The sequence below is a fragment of the Mustela lutreola genome, chromosome 10, assembly GCF_030435805.1.
Source record: "Mustela lutreola isolate mMusLut2 chromosome 10, mMusLut2.pri, whole genome shotgun sequence".
Lineage (NCBI taxonomy): Eukaryota > Metazoa > Chordata > Mammalia > Carnivora > Mustelidae > Mustela > Mustela lutreola.
Window position 1 is genome coordinate 46377253 of NC_081299.1, and position 24523 is coordinate 46401775.

Here is a 24523-nt window from a genome sequence, read left to right on the forward strand (position 1 = left end):
AATAACAAGAAAAAACCCTACTTCTTTTAAATATATCAGACATCTAGACTTTGCAAAAAAAAAAAAAATACTCATGGTTAGATCTAGCAATAGTTTACAACTTTTGGTGAAGAACCTCTACCCCTGAGGAATGCTGTATAAAACTGCAACTTGTCCTTGCCAGGCTTGACTACATAGGAAAGTCTATTTTAGTCACCTGGAAGGAACAGTATGGACACACATGCATTCTACCTGGTCCTTGACCAGAATGAGACTACGGTTTGTCAGCTGACAGTATGGAAGCTTGGAAAAGTTTCTACTTTTGGAGACTTGGGAATAAGCCCAGAGCTCCCAAACACAGCTCCCAGAAAAACACCACTGTTATACAAAATATGCACTATTTTTGCTACCTTCCTCAATTCCTGAAAGTCAATGGATAGTTGCTTTTTCAATTTCATTTGGCCTTTTTTTTTTTTTTTTTTGGACAGTTTCTCCATCTTTGTCAGTTAATACCACTATTGTGTGAAACTGAGTATGTTTTCTGATTGACACAATTGGCCCTGTGTGACTCTGGACAAGTTATTTCATCTTTCTGAACTTCACTCTCCTCACTTTAAATGGGATGAGAAAACCTAATTGTAGGCTTGTTATGATCATTAAGTACTGTATGGAAAGACCTTAGTAGAGTAGCTGCTATGTGGTAGGCATGGGATGAATGGCAGGCCTTATCAGTAGAACTGTTATACAAATAATTCTAGGTATTTGCCAAAGATCTCTAAGGCGTGCCCATGTCCTGGTATCTGTATGGGTCTAGAACCTCCGGCTCTCTGAGCACAGAGAAGGTAAATACGTAAATTAGGACCATCACCAACACATGAGAACTGCTTGTGTCTCAGTGAGATCTGTCACATGTAAACAGCATCAACAAGTTAGGATCACCTCATCTGCACAGTCCCCCAAAACTCTACAGCAGTTGAATCAAGGTAGCAGAGATAGATACAGTAATTATATCTAGGATGAACGAACATGCTGGGGTCTGCTAATTTGCATATAGCCAATCATAGCAAAGGTAACACCCCTAAGGCAGCCAATCACAGTAAAGGGGTTCCCACTACAGAGTGAGAGGATCCTGAGCTTTCGTAACTCCCATTACAGGGTTCCACTTACCCTCCTTATTCCTAGAGTTCCAGCCAGTCTCTGGCTAGAGTTTTAGAAGTTGTTCTGACAAGAACCCTCATGCTAGATGCAGTCCTCGGTGTCGATGTATAGCAGCATCCATACCCACAAGGCAACTAGTGGGCCAGCAGAGATATCACCTAAATGTTTAGGGTAAGGTGACCTTTTACCTCTACTCCAGATGAAACTGTTTCTCGGGTGCCTGTGATGTAATTAAGCACTAATAAGAAGGAAGGTTTAGTCAAGAGAGGTTAGATACTTTTATGTTGGATGCTTCTTTGCTATATTAAGTAATTCTACAGTAAATATAAATAATTGAAAATGATGATCTCTCGTTGGGTTCTGCTTATTACATCAAAGACAACAGCTGAATACAGCTCATAGGTCTTTGACCCCCAGCAGCTCTGACAGATTGACTCACCTATTCATTTATCTACTCATCCATTCATTCTCTCATTCAACAAACGTTTACTAACTGTTATATTTCATACCTGGGTTCTAGGCTCTGGTGATATAATGGTGTGTGCAGTCAGTTGGGGACAGACAAGGAAATAATGACAAGAGACTATGACTGATTCTCAGATGAGAAAGTATTGGCCGTTGAAAGAGCACAGATGTGGGCTGTTGGAGAAGGATGTCCATGCACTTCACATTAAAGCCAGTTGAAAAACCAAACCAACCCCACCCCCCCAAAAAAAAAACCCTTTAGTACTATCCTGTCCTATTTGTTCCAATGACTCTGGGTCTTCTAGCATCCCTCTCACCCTTGCCTGCATCTTACAATGTTCAGTGGCTATTGTCTATATCAGTCTTCCTGTCTGGCTCCTTGCTTTATTTACTCTGGGTCTTGATGGACTATGGGCCTTCTCAACTGTGACTTGCAACACTGTTGCACACATTGTTTTCTCCCATTCTCTAGAAATTCACATTCTGGGCAGTTCAGGTAATCTGCTGGCTCAGCTTTCTGGGGGGCCCACACTCACCCCTTTTGGCCTACTAAAGCAGCCTGTCTCTGGAATAAGTTCTGGGGAGGCCCCTATGCGAAAATTCCTTTCCTTATGATCCAACATCTCCGCATGTCCCTGGAGACACCAGTCCCCAGCCTGGGGCTGATGGCCATGTGTGTCTGATGGCTACAGTGAAGGGCAGCAGGGCAGAAAGTGGATATGCTGACACCACAGTGGGACAAGATTGCTCCGACGTTGTAAAGTACCCTTGGCAGAGAGCACCAGTAAATTGTCCCACTAATTAGTGGGTTATTTCATCTGAGAGATCAAATACATAAATAAAATTAATAAACCCTGCAAAAAAGTGCATCACTGGAAATAAAAGTATTTCTCAGGTCATTGCCTTAAACACAGACATTACATGCTAGAATAATGTTAACACAAGATAGGCAAATCACGCCGCCTTGCAGGCAGGAACATACCAGTGGCAGCTAGAAGTAGGGGAAAGGGTGGGTGGAGAGCCTTGGGGCGGGTCAGAAAACCTGGATGGTGTTCTCTACTCTGGCCCCACCTATGGTATGACCTTGACCAAGTCCATTCCTGCCAACCCCCACTAATGAGCTCATTTACTTGTGAGTAAAATAAGGGGTTGGACGGTTTCGGAGGTTTATTCCAGCTATGACATTTTATGATTATGGGAATCAAGTGAAAAGACCTGGGTTATTCTGAACTGAGTCAATCAAGAATGCATCACGAAAATGAAATAAGAACCCATTGTAATATGGATTTGAGAACTTGGAGGGAACTTAGATAACGTTTACCCTAACATTCTCCTTATAAATAAAGGGAGAAAGGTAGAGAGCTTGCATTCACTGAGAACCTCTTATAGACCAAAACAACAAAACAAAACCAAAAAACTATGCTAAGGATATTCATACATCCACCCCAAGAAACTTAAGCTCAGAGAATAAAACGTGGCCAAATCCACACAGAAAAGACCAAATAAGATCTCCTACTCCCCAGACAAAAACTTTTCTATTGAACCCTATTTGACTCCCCAGTCTCTTACTGGGACCCCAGGACAGGTTGCTCAATGCCTAACAACTCACTGGACTCTTAAGAGACACCATGGGTGGTGGGCCTTGTGTAGTCATTCTTGATCATTATATTGACATTCCAAATTCTGTTTTTCCTCTGTCAATATTGTAACATCACTCTGCTATTTAGACTGTCATATTTGATACTGAATTCAGCTTTCCTAAGTTTCCAAAGAAAATATCATTATATTTTTGAATAGACTTTCAGAAAGAAGAGGGACTTGTCGAAAGGCTCATGCTATTAAGAGGTCAAAATGGAATGCAAAGGATGTCTGACCTCAGATCATCAATTTTTTCTACTAAACATCAGTAACCTGAAAATTGAGGACTCATTTTTTTCTGATCTCACTATACTGTATGATACCCTACTTCGTTAATTACATATTTTAAATTATCTATGGTAATGAGAGTCAAATATCTTTGCCTCCCAATATTTTCTACCATATGGTTTTTAGAAACCACAACCCATTATTCATTGTTGAATAAAAGGCATATTAAGACATATCTCAGAATATATAAGCAATCACTGCTGGGGTTAATTTATATTATTTTATTGTATACATGTGATTAATCCTCATTAATATGAAACTCTCCTTTGTTGGGGCGCTATGTACAATTTTAAATGGCTAATTAAAATAAACAAGAACTGAGAGAGAGAGCAAAGGCTGGAACCAGAACTTGTGTGCAATTCTCAAAGGTCAATTTTTAATATAAATGTAAATGCCAGTGTAAGTTGGTAGGATGTGGGGGGAGTATAATCCATGAAGTATTAGAGTCCACGAAGAGGCAACACAGAGTAGTGAAAACTGTACTCCTCCCAAGGAAGAGACTTATCAGTCAGCAACTTCTGTGTGAATTGGAAGAAGCCCCTCGACCATTCTGAAGCTCTGTTCCCTCTTCCAAAAAATGAGGCTGTTCTGGGATTAAATGAAAGAATGATGTCAGCAAGGGCGTGGCACGTGTAAGCATTTGGGAGATCTACTATTAAGTCAGTGCCTCCACATCTTTAGTTGATCTAAAAAATGTGGTTTTGTGAGAGCAAAGACAAGTTGACGGAAACAAAGCAAAAAGTTGATTTTTGTAAAACTAAATTTTCTCTAGTATCTATAGGAAAGGAACCATACATGATGGATTCAACTAACTTTAAGACTTACAAATTGTGAGCTATCTGCTCTAGAAATCTGGGCTCTTGGCACATTGTAGATATATTTATCTTTCTTTCCCAATACATGCATAGCTAGGTAAATTGCTCCTTTTAAATTATTTCAAGTACTATGCAAGCATTTACAACTTTAAGACAAAATAAATCCTATGCCATGAACAGAAGAGCAATATGGCAATGTATAACAAAGCCTTAAAATTTGGTTAAGCCTATGACCCACTTTAGAGATTCATCCTAAATAATTATGGGTATGTGTGAAGATTTGGCCATAAAGATATCCATGGATCTTTATAACAGTGAAATATTAGAAATAAAGAGATTTGACAACAGTAGTGATCTGAATAAATTTTGATCTAGTCATGTTATGAAGCCATTAAAATGATAATGAAGAGGAATATTCATGACCTTAAAATAAATTTTTAACAGTTTAATGTGGAAAAAATAGGACAGTAGGATGTACAATATGAGACTACTTTTGTAAAAAGTATTTAAGTGTATAAGAAGACAGAAGAAAATGCCCCAAATGTAAAGAATGATTATTATAAGCATGTGGGGGAATTTTATTTTCTTCTTCTTGCTTATTTGTATTTCCTAAAATATCTACTATAAATTTATTTATTTATTTAGCAGAGAGAGTGAGAGATTGAGATTGAGTGTGAGCAGGGGGAGGGGCAGAAGGAGAGGGAGAATTTCAGGCAGACTTAGCTGAGCACAGAGCCCAATTCAGGGCTTGATTTTAGAACCCTGAGATCATGACCTGAGCCTGTATCAAGAGCTGGATGCTTAACTAACTGAGTGACCCAGGCACCCCATTTATTTTTATTTTAGAAGGTACTGATCCTCTCAAATGTATATTAAAATCATGCCATAAACAGCATGAAAACACACAAAAAATTCTGTTAAACCATATCTGTATAGAAATTTTTGATAAATGCAATATGTTTATTCTACAAAAGTTAAACAAATTGATAAGAAGACTATTTTGATTAATAAGTAAGAAAAGGACATGAATAATAAAATTAATACAATGAACAAACAGGTAGATGGAAATACTCAAGTTTAGAAGCAATCAGACACATGCAAATTAATAAAATTTGGTGGCTTTGAAAAACATTAGCATAGTTATACAAAAAGAGACAAAAAGACAGCCATTTAATAATTAATGCTAGTAGGGAGATAGATGTTTGCATACATTATAGGTAGAAACTTAAAATGTTATAATATAATGTTATTTTTGACTGACAAAATGATACTTTTGGGAATTTGGGAGAGATTCCACTTTGGGGAATGATTTAGAAATCACTCTAAATACAGAATCTATATTATGAACAAAAGTGTTCAGTGTAGCATTATTTGTGACAGGATAATTGGGAAAAAGAGAAAAATGCCTATCAGTGGGAGAGATAGCAACATTTTCATTACTAAATAGCATATAGCTATTAAAGCACTATTTAAAATGCTACGTAGTAAAATGTAAATGGTTTGTTAAGTGAGAAAGAATGATTCACAATAAATATGTGTCTGCACACTCACATACACACATTCACTCGTTCACATACGGAAAGAGATGGCAAGAAAATATGCCAAGAATTTTTAAAGGTACTATCTTTGGGTTACAGAATTACACTTTTCCTTTTTTCCTTCTTTGTGACTGTGTGCATGTGTGTGTGTGTGTGTGTGTGTGTTTCAAATTCCCTTCAGTGAATATGGGTTTCTTTTATAATGTGAACCCCCCCCATGAGATAAAAATAGAAAAGCTTTTGATCTTCTTGTGCCCTTAGGAAAGTCTAGAGGAGCTGGCCTTCAATGAAGTCATAGCCGGAGGAGTGCTTGCCCATTTAACTAAGTTAAGAAAGTCGCTAAAAGAAAAACAAAGCAATAGAAGTTAAAGGTAGATTGCAATCAATTTAAAGTTGGGTAGGTATCTTAAATCAATTTTATGGGGAGCATATTCAGTTGCAGAAAACCATGCAAGGAAATAGGAAGATAAATTATATTTCTTTATCTTTTAAATGTGTGCTTAGGGAAAGAAAGGAGGAGGGTGACCGTAATGGAGAGATGGACATTAGAATAGCATATCAAAGCAGGCAGGCATAATACAGCTCACTGTTGTTCCCCTTCAACTAACTTCAATTTGTGGAACAAATTGGTGCCGTGTGTATAGGAACGAAAAAGTGGCGACCAGTCACTGAGCTTCCTAAGAAACAGGCGTTGGCTTGGATGCTTGCTTGCTGGACAACAGAAACTGGCAGAGATGGGCAGGCTGGTCACTGAGACTTAGAAAACATTTGTGCAACCAGTACATACGCATTCTACCCCCACTAGTTGCTAATTCATCGCCAACCTCCTTGGGACCCAGTTTCCTTATTTACACAGTAAGGGTTCGTTTTTCATTAAATACGTACTGAGTGCCCCACACCATGCAGAGCAATGGGACAGAATGGTGAACAGGAAAGACCATGACCTCTTCTGTATCTTAACGTTCTAGTGGGAGAGACCCCATAGCAGAGCGGTGTAGTGGTTAAGTGGGGCTTCTGCAATAAGGCTTGCTGGGTTGTGATCCCAGTTCTGGAGCTCCTACTTCAAACTCTTTTTCCACCTCATCTCTCTAAAACCAGCTTTTGCCATGCCTCCTGCTCTGACCCTACTCTGAACTATCACCATCTTCCAGCTTGATGACTGCAATAGTAGGGTCACTGGTTTCCTGCAACTTACCATCTCCCTTCAATCTGGTCTCAACAAAGCAGCTAGGTTAGTTCTTATATAAACAAATAAATGAATAAATGAATTAATGAAAAAACAAATAAATAAAGTGAAGGGAAAAAAAGACGATGGAGAGCAAGAGAGAGGTCAAGTCATTGTTTCCCACTGTATTCAATATAAAAGTCAAAGTCCTAATCATGGCCAACACTTCCCTACCTTGGTCAAGCTTCTGGCTACCTCTCCGACTGCATCCCCGACTGCATGCCCCCATTTAATATGTACTGCCTAAGCTGGCTCCCTGCCAACATGCTAGGCACTCTTCCTGCTGTGGGGCTTTTGCACTGGCTCTTCTCTCTGATTGAAAAGTCCTTCTTTTATATTGCCAGGCTTGCTCCCTCAGTGCCTTCATATCTGTGTGGAAATGATCTTCCATTATTGGATGGTCTTTCCTGATTCATCTACATCAGATTTCTGCCCACATCCCACAAGGGCTACTGCTTTGTACAACTCCGGGGAGTGGCATTCACATCACAGATGATGTGAATTGTGCCCCTTGGAGTTGGGCAGTGTACAGCCGGGCAAGCTATACACAGTAGCACCATCTACCGCCATTTCTCCACCTGCTTTATTCTCTTTCATGGTATTTAATACCACCTGAAATCGTTTATTAGTTAATTATTTGTTTATTGTCTTTCTGGTCCTACTGTCATGAAAGCTTCACCAGAGCAGTGATTTGGTCTGTTTTGTTTATGACAATGTCTCTAGAAATTAGAACAGCACCTGTCTTATAATAGATACTTAGTAAATATTTACTGACTGGATGTCTGAATGACCTCTGGTAAGTTCCTTAGCCTCTAGGCTTGTACCATCCAACATGGTAGCCACTAGCAAGATGAGATTATTGAACACTTGAAATACACCCAGTGGGGGACGCCTGGGTGGCTCAGTGGGTTGAGCCTCTGCCTTCGGCTCAGGTCATGGTCTCGGGGTCCTGGGATCGAGTCCCGCATCGGGCTCTCTGCTTGGCAGGGAGCCTGCTTTCTCCTTTCTCTCTCTCTCTGCCTGCCTATCTGCCTACTTGTGGTCTTTCTCTGTCAAATAAATAAATGGAATCTTTAAAGAAAAAAAATGCCCAGTGGGACTGAGGAACTGAACTTTGAAATTCTTACTTTATTTTATTTTATTTTATTTTTTTAAAAGATTTTATTTATTTATTTGACAGAGAGAGATGACAAGCAGGCAGAGAGGCAGGCAGAGAGAAAGGAGGAAGCAGGCTCCCCGCTGAGCAGAGAGCCCAATCTGGGGCTCGATCCCAGGACCCTGGGATCATGACCCGAGCCGAAGACAGTGGCTTAACCCACTGAGCCACCCAGGTGTCCCTATTTTATTTTTTAAAAAGATTTTATTTATTTACTTGAGAGAGAGCAAAAGCGAGAGATCACAGAGGGAGAGGGAGAAGCTGACTGTTACTGTGTCATTGTTGCTGCTGCAGTTGTTATTATCAAATAGAGAGTACAGGTACTTATACCAGCGACAACTTCTTATCTGTAAGTTGAGGAAAGGGTTCATTTTGAAATGGGTTTGAGCTAAGGTCTAAAATAGAATTATAAGTAGATTAAGTAAATATTAAGAGGGAAAGTTGACAGGAGACCTTGTGGCCAAAACATTCTCAAAACAAAGGACAGGATGGAGACACAACTCAGACTTGATTCTTTCTTACGCCAAAGCCTGTGCTCTGAACCATCAGATGATATTACCTCTTAATAAACCTATATCAAGCAAAATGGTATTTAACACTCAAGAGGGGAAATTCTAGATCCTAGAAAGGGTCCATTTAACTTTGAAATAAGCAACTTCAAAATTGGATTTGATTCAGTGCTTCTCAAACTCCACGTGTAAAGATCCTTGGAGAGTGTTTTGGCCTTATTATTTGGTGTGGGAGACCTCTATATGATAATTTACAGTTTTCCTTTTATATTTTATTATAATTCTAAACATTGACATATGCATATTATAAATCATATGGATGAATACTTTGCAAATGGGCAAAGCCATGGGATTTCTATGCTGGCTTTTGTGACTATTCTGGTAATTATCCAGAGGGACGATGGTGCTGAACCCTTAATTCAGTGTTTCTCGAGCGAGGGACCAAGGACCACAGGAGGCACATTAAAGGGCCACATGATTTTATCTTATGTTTGTGCTTTCAAAGGATTCAATGCACAAGACTTAGCCAATCCATCTCTTAGTGCTAAGAAAAGGAGATCAAAAGAGAGAAAAGGAGGTGTTTTTGATTGGCAGAATCCAATTCAATTTTATTCAGATGCTTCAGATTATTCCAGAAAATACACATCACATTCTGCAAACTGATATGCGGCTAGGTATTATTGTGATTTTTCCTTCACACTATTCATATATATATATATATGTATATGTATGTATGTATTTACATATGAATATATATTCAAGCTGTCATAAACATATTTTACATGAGTATTTGCTACAAAATTTGGAAAATATTCTATACAAGACTTTGGGCATCATCAAATCATCTGGACCCCCTCATGAAAAGTGTTCTTAACTCCCTGCTGCACCTGGAGGGACCATTCTAATTGGCCTCACAATATACCCAAGGGTTAAATTAATTTATGTGAACCTCACAGCTGGACAGCTGCCCAGCACTATATACTAGAAGCTGTTTGACACAATAAACCAAGAATCAGATTTTCTTGCAGCAAAAATAAATTTTTAACAACATCTCCCATTGCCACAGAGGCAGAATACAAGATATGATTTCTGTATGAGATGATTGTGATAGAAGCCTCCTCGGAGGAAGGGTGTCATTCTCTAAGTCAAGGCCCTGTCCTGCCACATTATTTAAGCACAACATGACATGGAAATACATTTAATAGGATTTGGCTACAGGCAAAAAGTCTGAGAAAAGGTACAGGGATTCTAAGAATTTGCTGCTGAGTTATGCATGGAATTCAGAATTTACTAGAATTGAAATCCTTAAGACAATCTTTGGCTCATAACAAAACAAAACTCCTCTCAAATTTAGCTATATTAGTACGCTCATTGTAATAATAGTCATCATATTCCCAGAATGAAGAAGATAAAAAATGCATCTTTATATTTATTTCACAATTCGACTCCACTGAAATTATTTTTCTTCAGCACATGTTAAATAATTGGCAGTTCACCAGAACCTTTGCAGTTACATATGTATTAGTAATAACAGACAGCTGTAGCACTTGCTCAGGTATATTACTTATCTATAATTTTGCAACAATATTGCAAGGTAGGTATGATGCTCTCATCATCTTTTATTCAAGTGTTTGGAATACAATGTGGTCGTGAGTCATCTTGCACCACTCATAAAAGAGAAACCTGTTTAAGAATGGAGAAACAACACAGGAAAGAGCCTGGATCCCTGCAACTCCTTATGGAGCAGAGTATCACCCCAGCTCTGGCCAACTCTCCCAGGACTATTAGGTATGGTAGAGAAATATGCTCCACTAAGTCATTGTTGTTTGAGGTCTCTTTACATATGTATAGATATAAATCAATCATCTACAGTCCAGTTATTGTAGCTCCCACACAAAAGTGCAAGCTAGGTCACTTAGAAAAGAGGGAAGTTCTTATTTTCAGGCCAAGAAAATAGATATCAGTAGAACTGTTGGGTGACTTCCAGGAAGATAAAGAAAAGGTGGAAGAGCATAAAACTCCCACTGTTTAATCATCATAAGATCTAAGAGAAAATATAACACATATTTAAGGAGGCGAAGAATACAGGAAAACAGGCTAGTCATTGAATACTGACCTGGTACATAATGTAAAAGGTAGGCTGGACGAGAAAGAATATTTTCAGGGAGAAAGGTAATTACAGACGTGTTAGGCACAAAGAAAATATTTATACGGTCCTGTCTATTAAATTTTTGCCTTTTGTTAAAAAATATATTATACATTTAATATTAGTCATTTAAGCCAGTGGTCAGCAAAATTTTTCTTAATGGGCCAAATAATATTTTATGCTTTGTGGCCAAGGGACAAAATCAAGTATAGTATATAGTTACTCATATAACCGTGTAAAACTATAAAAGCTATGACATAAACAAATGGAAAGACATTTCATGCTCATGGACTGGAAGAGCAAATACTATTAAAATGTCCATACCACCAAAAGTGATCTACAGATTTAAAATAATCCCTAACAAAATACCAAGTATTTTTCACAGAAATGGAACAAATAATGCTAAAAATTGTATGGAACCACAAAGGACACTGAGTAGCCAAAACAATCTTGAAAAAGAAAAACAAAACAAGAGGTATCACAATTTTAGATTTCAACTTACACAAAAAAGCTATAGTAATTAAAACAGTATGGTACTGGCATACACATAGACCCACAGATCAGTGGAACAGGATAGAAAACCCAGTAATGAACCTACAATTATATAGTCAATTAATCTTTGACAAAAGAAGCAAGACTATCCAATGGGAAAAAGACAGTCTCTTCAATACATGGTGTTGAGAAAACTGGGCAGCTACATGCTAAAGAATGAAAACTGGACCACTTTCTTATACCATATACAAAAATAAACTTAAAATGGATTAGAGACTTACATATGAGACGTGAAACTACAAAAATCCTAGTAGAGAGCACAGGCAGGAATTTCTGACTTTGGCCATAGCAACATTTTTCTAGATAGATCTCTTTAGGCAAGGGAAATAAAAGCAAAGAAACTATTCAGACTACATCAAAATAAAAAGCTTCTGCATGGCGAAGGAAATAACTAAACTAAAAGACAACCTACTGAATGGGAGATGATATTTGCAAAGAATGTATCAGATGAAGAGTTAGTATCCAAAGAAAATAAAGAACTTCACAACTCAATACCCAAAAAATAAATAATCCAATTAAAAATTTGGGCAGAAGACATGAACAAACATAACTCCAAAGAAGACATCTAGATGGCCAAGAGACTCATGAAAACATGTTCAACATTACTCATCAGCAGGGAAATGCAAATCAAAACTACAATGAGATATCACCTCCCATCTGTTAGAATGGCTAAAATAAAAAATGTGAGAAACAATAGGTGTTATCAAGATGTGGACACAAAGGAACTCTTGTGCACTAGTGGTGGGAATGCAGCCGTGGTGCAGCCATGTAGAAAACAGTATGGAGAGTCTTCAGAATGTTAAAAATATAACCATCCAATGATGCAGTATTTGCACTACTGGGTATTTACCCAAAAGAATACAAAAACACTAATTCAAAAGGATATGTGCACCCCAGTGTTTACTGCAGTACTATTTACAAAGGCCAAATTATAGAAGCAATCCAAGTGTCCATGAATAGAAGAATGGATAAAGAAGATGTGGTGTACATGTGCAAACTGCTATGATGGAAGTCAAAGGGAAAAAAAAAAAAAGAACACAGAAAAGGGTGCAAAGAATGATTCTGGTTCATCAAAGACATTTCCAAGAAAAATTATCCAGGAAGGTGGCCCTAAAATCACATCAAATAACTTGGAGAAATATGCCACAAAACCTGGGAGAAAAGGTGTAAAACAGTTCAAAAATAAGCAAGAGGATAAAATAGTAGGGAACAAATTCCAGCAGGTGAATAAATTCAACAGGAAGAGAAAATTCCAGGTGGACCATAAAAGTGATGAATCAACAGTCAAGAGCATAAATGGAGTGACTTCAAAAAAAAAAAAAAAAAAAAAAAAAGAACTAAAGCAAAACAGGCAGCTGAGTGATAAAACCAACTAGAACATTGTTGTTCCAGAAAAGCAGATTTGGGAGATCTTAAGAAGAAAAAACTGTGACAAAGGAAAGAGGGTGAAGGTGAGGAGTGATTTGCAGAAGTTGATTCAAGGGAAAATTAAAACCATCGTATTTGTGCATGATTCAACTTGTATGATCCAGTATGACATTCAGTATGGTAATGAAGAACGGCAAAGACAGGCTTTTGAAGAACTGTAAGATGATTTGGCCCAATTAAGTAGAGGTAAATATTCCAGAGATACTAAGAAATTTCTCGTGTAGGGGAGTAAGCCACAGATTGAAGAGATAATGAGAAGATTTAGAGGCCACGTGGGGAAGATGCTCTGGCATGCGGAAGTGTCTGTAGAGTGTACGTACAATGGCAAAGCCATCTTGGAGCAGTGGAAGGTGCTGAGGGAGGAGCGCTATGTGAGCACATTTTATAAGTCAGCCAACTGCCCAACTCTGAACAAAATATTAGAGGTATAGCCAGGAAAAATTATGTTTATCATAGATGATATGAAGCAGATTCTCACTCTAATGGCCCAAAAGGAAGCTGTGATTAAGTGTTCTATGGGTGCATAGAGTATTCTTGGACTTTTAAAACTATGCACCCCCAAAGCTAAGATCAGAAAGACAAATATCATATGATTTCACTTGTATGTGGAATTTAAGTAACAAAATAGAGGAACATAGGGAAGGGAAGGAAAAATAAAGATGAACTCATAGAGACAAACTATAGGAGACTCTTAACTAGGAAACAAACTAAGGGTTGCTGGAGGGGAGGAGGGTGAGAGGAGGGGGTAACTGGGTGATGGGCATTAAGGAGAGCACCTGATATAATGAGCACTGGGTGTTATAAGAAACGGATGAATCACTAAATTTTACCTCTGAAACTAATAATATGCTATATGTGAATTAAATTGATTTTAAATTTAAAAAATAAAAAGAGATTGAAGCCATCTGTGAAGCAGTGATATATGTGGCACATACAAGATGACGCTAGAGTGGCCGTTTGCTGTCTGTGACATAACATTTGAAGGACTGGAAAGTGGCTGTGAAAATCATCAAGGCTTATGTTGAAAAGGTGGCTAATGGCCAGTACTCTTATTTGGTCTTACTGGTGGCATTTGATTGTATTGATGGTATCAAATTTGTGAAGCAGATAATCATATCAGAAATTATTAATTTCTGGCATAACATAGTAAATGACAAATATAGAAGGATGGTTCTATTGTATTAACTTAGCCCCAGGGATCCTGCACATACAGAATAAGAAGTTATTGAGGTTCTGCTGAAAGGAGGTAGAAACACACACAGTAAGAAGGATACAGAGTTCTGCCCACCAGAGCTCTGCAAGTCCGTCTCTCCAGTTTTGTTAAGCTGCCTTCAAGGACTAGCCCAAGAGGTGGTGTTACATGAGTCTGCATGTGTGTTGGTGTCTGACATTCTGGGAGCCACCACTGGAGACATCCAGCCTGTCATGAATGCTGTTGCCAGCTTGACAGTGGGAGAGTGACATCCAGGTGGCAAAGACAGAGAGCTTCATGTTGTAGAACACCTGCAGGAGATCTAGTTCTGAAGTGCTTAATAGAACAAGAGAAAAAGATGAAGGGAAGTGGAAGAGAATGTTGTTTTGCAGAAACACTTGCAGAGTATGTTGGTTGAAGAATATGAAGTCCTGGGCTAATGTAAAACCAAGGAGCCATTATTCTTTCTAGCCCTCTCCAGAGTTCTGATCAAGAAGTTGCAAACAAAGTCAAGGCTGAACTGAAAGGCCTGATTCCCACATTGGAGAAAAACAAAGAACGCCAGCAAAGGAAGAGAAATGCTACTTGAAAATCTGGCTGCTAGTGAAAACAGTTAAGAACAAGATGGAATCATTTTGCTGGTTCTCTTTTCCCAGTATGGAAAAGAAGGGCTAGGATCCATCTTCGTGGGAATCTGGGTCCTCTGTATAGGTGTTTCTTCTATGTACAAGAGTCTATTTATAATATAGTTCTTAAAAAAAAAGTTGTAGTATATATGTACATATACAATGTAATATTATTCAGCAATAAAAAGTATCAAACCTTGCCATTTACAACAACATGGGTGGAGCTCGAGAGTATTATGCTAAGCAAAATAAGTCACTCAGAGAAAGACAAATACCACATGACTTCATTCATATGTGGAATTTAAGAAACAAAACAAACATACAAAGGAAAAAGGAGAGAGAGAAAGGCAAACCAAGAAACAGACTGTTAACTAGAGAGAACAAACTGATAGTTTCCAGAGGGGAGGTTGGTGGGGGTATGTGTGAAATAGATGATGGGGATTAAAGATCATATTTACCCAGATGAGCACTGAGCAATGGATAGAATTATAGAATCATTATATTATCTATATGTTATCATTATATTATCTGTATATTAACTATACTGGAATTAAAATTTAATAAAAACTTAATTTAAAAAATGTAAAAACCATTCTAAGCTTGGGCCTCCTACCAGATTTGGTCTTCAGGCTGTTTGTCCACTCCTGATTTAGACCAATGAAGCAACAGAGTAATAAGAAGGCAAACTGAGTAAAGAAACCTGAAGTCAAAATAATTAAAAATGAGTGTGTGGTTGATCAGCTTTTGATAGGTTCTCATTTATTAGAAGCCCAGATTCCTTCATGTGACCTTTTGTAAGGTTATCCAGGCTGCCATGTTGATCTCATGTACAGATCCATCAGAAAGCTCATTATTTTCTAATCACCATTAGGCCTATGTATCTTTATGCTTCTTCCTTTGCCCTCCCATGCCTTACTTGCCTAGATAATTCACTTCTAGATTAGATCCTGTTGACACACTCCCTCCTATGTATAGCCTTTTCTAGATGCTGCCACACCTCATGCTCTAAGTCAATATCACTCTTCCTATGCTTTGATGCTACTTTGTTCGTGCTTCTATCATATATTTTTCTTGTGTACTAGATATGATGATTTAAACATCCGTCTTCCCAGAGTATAAGCAGGGACTAGGTTTTCCTTCAGCACTATGGACAGTGTGCACCCCACAGCTATACTCACTGAAAATATTTACCGAGAGTCTCTTTTGTATGAGGACTGTGTTAAGCTCTTGCATTCATTATCTCATTTAATTCCCATAGTGCCCATCTCAGATAACTTCCTCATCTCAGAAAAATTAAATGAATTTCTCATGGTTTCATAACCAGGAAAGTGACAAAGCTTGGACTCAAACCCAATTCTGATGGACCCCAACATCCATATTCTTGAATTGTTACATTGTCTCATCGATTATTGAATAAGCAAATGAAATCTGTAACTTGAATTAGGCTAATATTCCCTGCTGAATCATCTCTAGGATGTTTTAATTTTCTAAAAAATGCAAATGGCTCATAGTTAATATTATAAGTATTCAGGGGTAGAAAGAACCTAAGAGATCAACAGGCCTGACCTAAGATCACACAACTTAAACTCCAACCTCCTGTTTAGTCTAGGACTTTCTGCATCATGTTTTGACCTTTCCAGCACTTTCACAAGGCTGTCTGTCCCCTAGAGTCAACCTCATCTCACACCAATGAATTGGCAGACTCAATGTTAACCTTCAGAATAAATGGTAAAATGAGGTCTTTACAGTGAGTTAAGATTGAGTTTGGCTCTTCCAATTGCATAGACATTCATAAAATAAACAATATTGCCTTTGGCTTCATTTTGAAATAACATCTTAGACTAGGTTATTCATTCATTTATTCATTCACTCATTCATTCATTTGCCAGAGGGAGTGCTTTAGAGAGTGAGAATACAAGCAGGGGGAATGGCAAGCAGAGGGAGAAGCAGTCTCCCTGCTGAGCAAGGAGCCCAATGCAGGAGTCCATCCCAGGATCCCAGGCGGGATCATGTCCTGAGCCGAAGGCAGATGCTTAACCAACTGAGCCACCCAGGCATCCCCAAATCTTACTGTAGGTCTGATGATTTTCTTTAGGATCGCTTTGTCCTCTGCCTATGGGCTTATTCATGTAGGATTTATCACAATGCATTGTCTTTGGCTATTTATTAATCTGTCTCTTGCACTTGATGCTGAGCTCTCCAAGAACATGGACCACACTTGAATCCCTATTGCCTGGCACAGTTTCTGTCACAGAAATGGTGAATATCTGTGAAGACTTACTGACTTGCTGAATTGAGGTTGGACCCAAGAGATGTGGCAAAGGGAGATCAACAGGGTGGCTCGGCTTCTGGTGTGTGTGTTTATCTGGAACTCACTTAAGTCATCATTGCCTACTTCCCTGTTCCAAAAGATTTCCCTTGAAAAGTTGTTAGAAAATGGCTGTGAGTGAGACTTCGACAGTTTTTTTTTTTTTTTTTTTCTTTCCTAGGCCTGAAAATATTAGGAAAATCCAGGTGGTCAAATTCAGTGTAATCAGTGTTTTTCAGGGAACATTGTGGATGGATGAATGCAAGCTGATTATACAGTAAATATTTAATTTTAGATTCTGATTATTTCATATTGACATTTCAGAGCAGTAAATATTTTTATGCTGGATTCAGCCTACACCATGAAAATAACTCCCTCAATAGCAGAGTCTACACATGTAATTGTATAATTTAATACTTTCATTTAAAACATTTCTACTTTTAAATATCTTTTAGATTTGAAAAAAATAATTTCTTATCTAAGAAGGCTCAACCTTAGACTCTCTGGGCCAGAGACTAATTAGTATTTCACTAGGAAAATGGAAGGCTCATTTTCTGAAGATGACTCTTTTGATTTGGGTATTTTCCATTCTCCAGTGCCAGTCAAACCCTCATGGAACAGCCATGGAAGAGTTAAAAGAGAAACCTCCATGGAGGGACATTAGCTGGGTAGCTTTTGCTTTTGCTCGAAAAAGGTGGTTTAAGACATTTACTGTTAGGAACAAGAACAACCCTAGAGGATGGTTAAGGAAATGCTTGTGGTGAAATAAGTGGGCAGGTTTTTGGAAAGAACCAGCTGAGAAGATTTTCTACATTATGTGTGTGCTGGGGGTGGGGGATGTGTTAAAAACCATCTGGTCTCTATAAACTCATAAGTAATTCTGTCTTAAGTATTTATGAGCATTTTATAGAAGGCATTTGAAGAATGCTTCCCCATTACAAGTCTAGCACATCTCCTAATCTCTAGCACTTGAAAAAGGCCCAAGAAGCGATACGGTGAGATAGTGTCCTTGCCATTTTATAGATGAGCAAATTGATGGTCGGAGAGGCTGGGTGACTGAGTCAAATGTTACATCTAGCAAGAGTTATCAAGAAACCCTTCTTTTCCCTCACTTTGAGTTTTCTTTAGGTGCTCTACTGGAATTTCTTCTAGCTTTTTCACTGAACCAACTCCTAGAGAGGTGAACTGATCTGCCTAAGACGTAAGTAGTTGAAGTTTAACTAGTCATGCTCTGATGGTCCCTACTTGCCTCCTTGTCTTTTGGGAGCCATCAGTCTTGCAGAAGTGAGGCATTCTCCTCTGTTGCATCATGACATCAGTCTTACCTGGTCCAGAGGTTAGCCTAATTCTGGGATTTCATCAGTGGGTCTGTTTCACTAATGGTATAAAGCCACACCCTGGGGCCTGTCTTCAATCATTCATATAGATGATATTTTGGCCTCATATATATTCTTTAAAAATTTTTTAAAATTTAAATTCCAGTTAGTTAACATGCAGGTGTTATGTTATTTTCAAGTGTAGAATTCCATGTATTCAAGACTTCCATACAGCTCCTGGTGTTCATCACAAAAAGTGTATTCTTTAATCTCCATCTCCTATATTACCCAACCTCCACTCAACTTCATGTGTATATTTACACTCAGAACTCAGCAGGGAAGAGAAGTGTGACCTAGACTCCGAAGAAAGTAACTAGCAGGGTTAGGATTCAAATTCTTCAAAGCTCATGCTCTAAAATCACTTCTCTAGTGGCAACAACATTAACAATCACCAAATAATAATCTATAGGTTTCTTCCACATTTTCCAGTATTTATAGTCGCTAGTTTGGGGTCCTGTTACAAATTTTGGCTAATGACCTGTGAGCAAGCATGTTATGTGTTAGTTCTCGGTAGGCATGGTTCAAAGCGGGTGTCCCTTTCCATTGTGACACCATCCTCTCCCTTCAAGAAGTAAGGAGCCCAGAGATCCTGGATCCTTAAGAGGCCATATGGAGGAGCCTGTGTTCCCTAATCACAATAAGGTTCTTGTGAGTAAGGAAAAGAAAACTTGACATGTCTATCTTCTATCCAGAGAGTTGAGAGTTATTTAGCTTCACACTTATTTAGCATAAGTCAAGCCTCAGTAATGCATCTCACAAGGATGTGATCAAGGGAATAAAGGCCAACGTAGATACGGACAAGTGAACACAAGGCTCACCCAGCAACAGCACAGCAAATAAGGGATCTCTGCAGAATCTTGATAAAACAAGCATCAGCCTACTCATTTCTTAATAAGGGCTTTCCTAATACATTGGCTAATATGATATATCTTACACCATGACTAAACTCGAATCTCTTTGAGGACAAAGATGATACCATTGCCATCTCTCTGTCCTCAGGGCCCAGCGCAGTTCCTGGGGACTGTCAAATTGTCAGTCTATGACTGTTGAGCCGAAGCAGAAGGAAGCATTGGTAATGAATACCAGAGCTTCAGTGGACTTATTATGCTTTTGTATTATTTGTAATTATCATTAGCATAAATTATACATCTATTCAGCATAAATATATACATATATTTTTGTTTAAGTTAACTATTTAGTAAACTGAATGTAGTTCATTATATAATAATCAGTCTTTTATTTTAAACAGGCATTTTGTGTTTGGGAGGTCAGGCCCATCCAGGCAGTTAATTCAGATTGCCCAAGTAAGGGGAGAAATAAAAGCTTTGTGTTTTGAAGATCATTAACAAAACTATCCTAAGACTCAAGAGGAGATAGGGAGAAATTTGGAGCTGGAAAATTTGGACAGTCAAGCCAGTAGTAGAGCAGCAGCCAGAAGTGGAGAAGATGGCTTTGGGTGGTAATAACTCTGAGGACCAAGGGCTAAGAACTGGAGCAAGGGTTACCACTGAGGGCATCTGGGGTGGAACAGGCATTTAAGGAGTAGAGTGGAGCATGCATGAAGACAAGCCAATGAGCACAACATATAAGCCAGGAGACACTGTTAAAGCATGGAGGAGCAGTGTGGACAGATGAAGGAAAAGCAGAGCTCTTGCCATGCTGAAGACCATCTAAGGTGATCAGGGAAGACCTGTTTCAGCTGGCAGACAAGGGGGGCCCTTCCCTGTGGTGGAGGGAAGAATTTCTGTCTACCAATTTAAGACCCAGTGTTCTTGGAAGTCTGGCAGCTAATAGGGATGGTGGAATTCCAAGACAGTAATGCTGGGTTTTATAACCAACCTGGAGGAAGGAGGCAGCCTTTGATTCAAATTGGACAAATGAAAAAGATGATAGCTCTTGTATGCCAAGATTTTGGAGCAATTCATTCCTGTTAACATTTTTAAAGTCTTGTTGTAGGCTCATTGGTGGGATTACAAAGAAACATTTGACAAGACCCTTGACCCCAAGAATCCACCCAGCTCCCTGGGAAACAAAGAGGTATACAGAAAAACATTAAAAAAAATTAAAAAACATTAAAAAAATTACAGGCATAGTAATCCTTTTTTTTTTTTTTTTTAAAGATTTTATTTATTTATTTGACAGAGAGAAATCACAAGTAGATGGAGAGGCAGGCAGAGAGAGAGAGAGGGAAGCAGGCTCCCTGCCGAGCAGAGAGCCCGATGCTGGACTCGATCCCAGGACCCTGAGATCATGACCTGAGCTGAAGGCAGTGGCTTAACCCACTGAGCCACCCAGGCACCCCAGGCATAGTAATCCTTAATCCCATAGAAAAATTCCAAAATTCTCAGCTTGTTTACCTTGACTATTGTGAAAAATATGCCCCAATCTACAACTCTTCTATTTTCTACCATGAACTTTCCTCTTGTCCATTCCAAGCTCTAGTTAAAACTGGTGAAGTTCTTCTTGATCCCCAAATATGCCATGTTTTTTAACAGATTTTTCTCGCTATTTCTTCCTTCGTTTGCCTAAGACATTCTCACTCAACCCCCAAGATCTAGTTATGATGTCTCTCCCTTGATATTTTTCTGATTCTCTCAAGAGAAACTGGGAGATACACAGAGAGAGATACAAAGAATATTGGTATTACTAAACTCATATTAGGTGCTTGTCACTGCCACCGTCTGAATTGTGTCCCCTAAGAAGTCATATGTTGAAACCCCCAGCCCCCAGTGTGGCTGTATTTAGAGACAGAAACTGTGAGAAGATAACTAAGAATAAAGAGTCTTCAGAAAGATTAATGGTCTTCTAAAAGGAGTCACCAGAGAGCGCTATGAGAGACACAGCGAGAAGGCTGTCATCTGCAAACCAGGAAGAGGGCTGTCACCAGAATCCAACCTTGCCGACACCCTGATACCAGACTTCCAGTTTCCAGAACAGTGAGGGGAAAAAAAAATCTGTTGTGTAAGCTGTCTAGTCTATGGTATTTTGTTATGGCCGTCTGAACTGACAGAGATGGTCACTGTGCCCTTTTATCTATATTATATCCTTCAGTGACCCTAACCACCTGAATAGGCATCATTTCCCCCTTCTACAAAGAGGAGGGCAGAGCTCTGAGAGGTGAAATAATGTGCCAGTAGGCACAGAGTCGAGTTCTGAACCTGGGTTTGTGTGACTGGAAAGGCTGGACTCTTCCTACTCCATGTGCCTATATAATAGGCCTTCCTCTGGACGGCCATCATGGTACCTGGCATGCCCCTGGATGATAGCAGTCTTCAAACCACATGGCAATGAGCTGTTTTCTCTGCTAAACCATATAAGAAAGTGTTAGATTTTATTTATTTATTTATTTATTTATTTATTGATATTTTTTTACCTAAGAGAATCTGAACAACAGAACTGATAGATAATTAGGATGAATAAGAGGTATTCTCATCAACTGTTACAGAAACCAGAGGCACGGGGAAATCCTTTGAGTTGGGAAGACTATGCTTTTAGCCAAAAAGAGAAATATGTATTGAGTATTCATTCCTTGCCAGGGACTGTTATTTGCTGGAGCAAAGAAGAATAAGAGATCATACTGGCCCTTGAGGAACTCACAGTTGAGCAGAAAGAAGACATTAAATGTTAATTTTCGGTTCTCATGTGTCATCTGATTGGGATCTGGCTGGGTGTGTAGGAATCAGCCTTGGGTAAGCACTGGAATCGTCTAGGAAACTTAAGAAAACACTGAAGGCTACAGCCCACTTCCAGAGATTTTTATTTAATTAATCTAGGCTATGGTCTGGCTATTAAGAGTTTCTGAGTGATTCTGATGGACATCCAGGGTTGAAAATCAGTGGGCTGGGAACCTAGAAGGAACAGGGGGGTTCCAGGTTTAACAGAAAGACAGAGAGAGAGAGAGAGAGATTGAGAGAGGCAGACAAGTGCAACAAAGCAGAGGCACTGCATAAGCAACAATCACTGCCATTCTGCATTTAGGAGCATTTAACAAGTGCCCATATTGTGCAAAGCACTGCAGAGGAACTATTAATACAATTCAGAGAGTGTGCATTAAGAGCTAAAACAAACAACACAAAAAATCAAATACCGCTATTTATTTAGTGAATGTCTTTCAAGGGGCTGTAAGTACTAGAAAGACATTATCTTAATAAGCTCCCATCAACTCTGCCAGGTAGGGGGCAGGTTAGGCTTTTATTAAATGATGCCCTATTGAAGTACATTCTTTGCTTGAATCAGAAACTAATGTAATGTATACTATGGGGACCAGCTGCACTTAACATCATAAGAGGCATAACTCAGCATAGCACAAGAATGTCCCTAAAGACCTGACCTCAGGGGAAAGGCTGGGAAAAGAGGCCTGAAGGGAGGTAAAGGGTACCTTTGAAGGGAAAACAGAAGCGATGAAGTAGTAATAATACTTTATTATTATTCAGCCTTACAACGCCAGGTATCTTGGTTTGTTTTCCATGTATCATCTATAGTACTCATCCTGTGAGGCAGGGGCCCCCACTTTATAGAAGAAAAATGGGGAACAGACAAGTTAAGTGACTTGTCCAGAAGCAAAGAGCTTTCAAGTGACCAAGTTAGGACTGATCTGAATGAGACTTTATAGCCAGTTCTCTTAACTTTAGGCATTCTTTTAAGGGTGGATGAGGTGGGGAAACAAAGTGCTGAGAACAAGGTAAGCACACACACACACACACACACACACACACACTAAGATTTCCCTGCAAGCCTTGAAATTAGAACGGGTTCTGTAGGTGGTTGATGAGGATTGTTTTGTGAATGAGTAGGCAGCTGATAGCTAAAGATGTCTATTAACTGTTGAATGGGTTGCAGAATTTAGAACAAGAGCTGTGGAAGGGGTTGCAGGTGGAAGCTGAGGAGAGGCATTTCATCATCTTTAGCCAACCCAAGAACACTGTTGACAGTATTTAGGCCAGGGCCATGGAATCAGAAGGGAGGGGAAATGAGTGGTTACTATGCATTAGCCATTGAATTAATGTTAAAGTTTGTGTGTTTGTGTGTGCATGTGTGTTTAAGATTTTATTTATTCACTTGACAGAGATCACAAGCAGGCAGAGAGGCAGGCAGAGAGAGAGGGGGAAGCAGGCTCCCTGCTGAGTAGAGAGCCTGATGCAGGTCTGGATCCTAAGACCCTGAGATCACGACCCAAGCCAAATGCAAAGGCTTTAACCCACTGAGCCACCCAGGCACCCCTAAAGTTTTTGTTTTGATTAAACTTCATCCAATAAAATCTAACAGCCCTTGGGTTCAGCACACATGCATACCTGATGTATTCCATGACATCATACATATTACCATATATATAAAATAAAGTGGGAGAGTAAGATAATTTTCAGCCTATGTCTTTGGGAATAACAATAAGACACAGAGTTTCTTGCATGTCTTCGTTTTTCATGTTTAAGGTATTATTTATTGTGTACTAACCAAGAATCAGACATTGTGCTAAGTGCTTTAAATATATCATCTCATTTAGGTAATACAATAAAATCTTGATTTCAGAATCCCTCTGAAACTTCTAAGAGAGAATCTTTCCTTGCATCGTTCTGGCTTCTTGTCCTTTACAGGCAATCTTTGGTGTTCACTGACAGGCAACTACATAACTCTAGTCTCTGCCTTTGACATCACATGGCATTCTTCCTGGTTTCTTTATATGGCTATTTTCTTATAAGAACACTAGTCATATTGGATGAGGAGACCACTCTACCCAGGTATGACCTCATCTTAACTAATTACATCTGCAATAGACCTACTTCTAAATAAGGTCATCTTCTGAGGTACTGGGGATTAGGACTTTACAAAATATTTTATTGGGGGGACATACTTCAACCCATAACACTATTACTTATGAATTTCTAAGTGGCCAATGAGGATATTAGGGAAAGTGGATGGAAGGAATGGGAATTTATTCAATAAGTAAATTTTAAAAAGGAGAAACATTGGTTCTAAGGTGGCAGGAAGAAATTTGGATTGATCCCTTTTCCCTTTTAGAACTACATTAAAAACATGGTGAGGAAATAAGAAGGTTATAAACTCAAACTATGTCAAACACAGAAAGGGAATCTTCAGTAGGTGAGAGATTTAAAAAAATCTCTGAAAA

At 38.9% G+C, this 24523-nt stretch overlaps 1 protein-coding gene and 1 pseudogene across 5 annotated transcripts in view; one reads left to right on the forward strand and one right to left on the reverse strand.

Moving 5' to 3' along the window:
- Window positions 1-24523, reverse strand: part of DAB1 (DAB adaptor protein 1) — a 1141240-nt gene that overhangs the window by 600643 nt on the left and 516074 nt on the right. The gene's annotated exons all lie outside the window — the stretch shown is intronic.
- Window positions 12447-14706, forward strand: LOC131810501 (pumilio homolog 3-like; annotated as a pseudogene).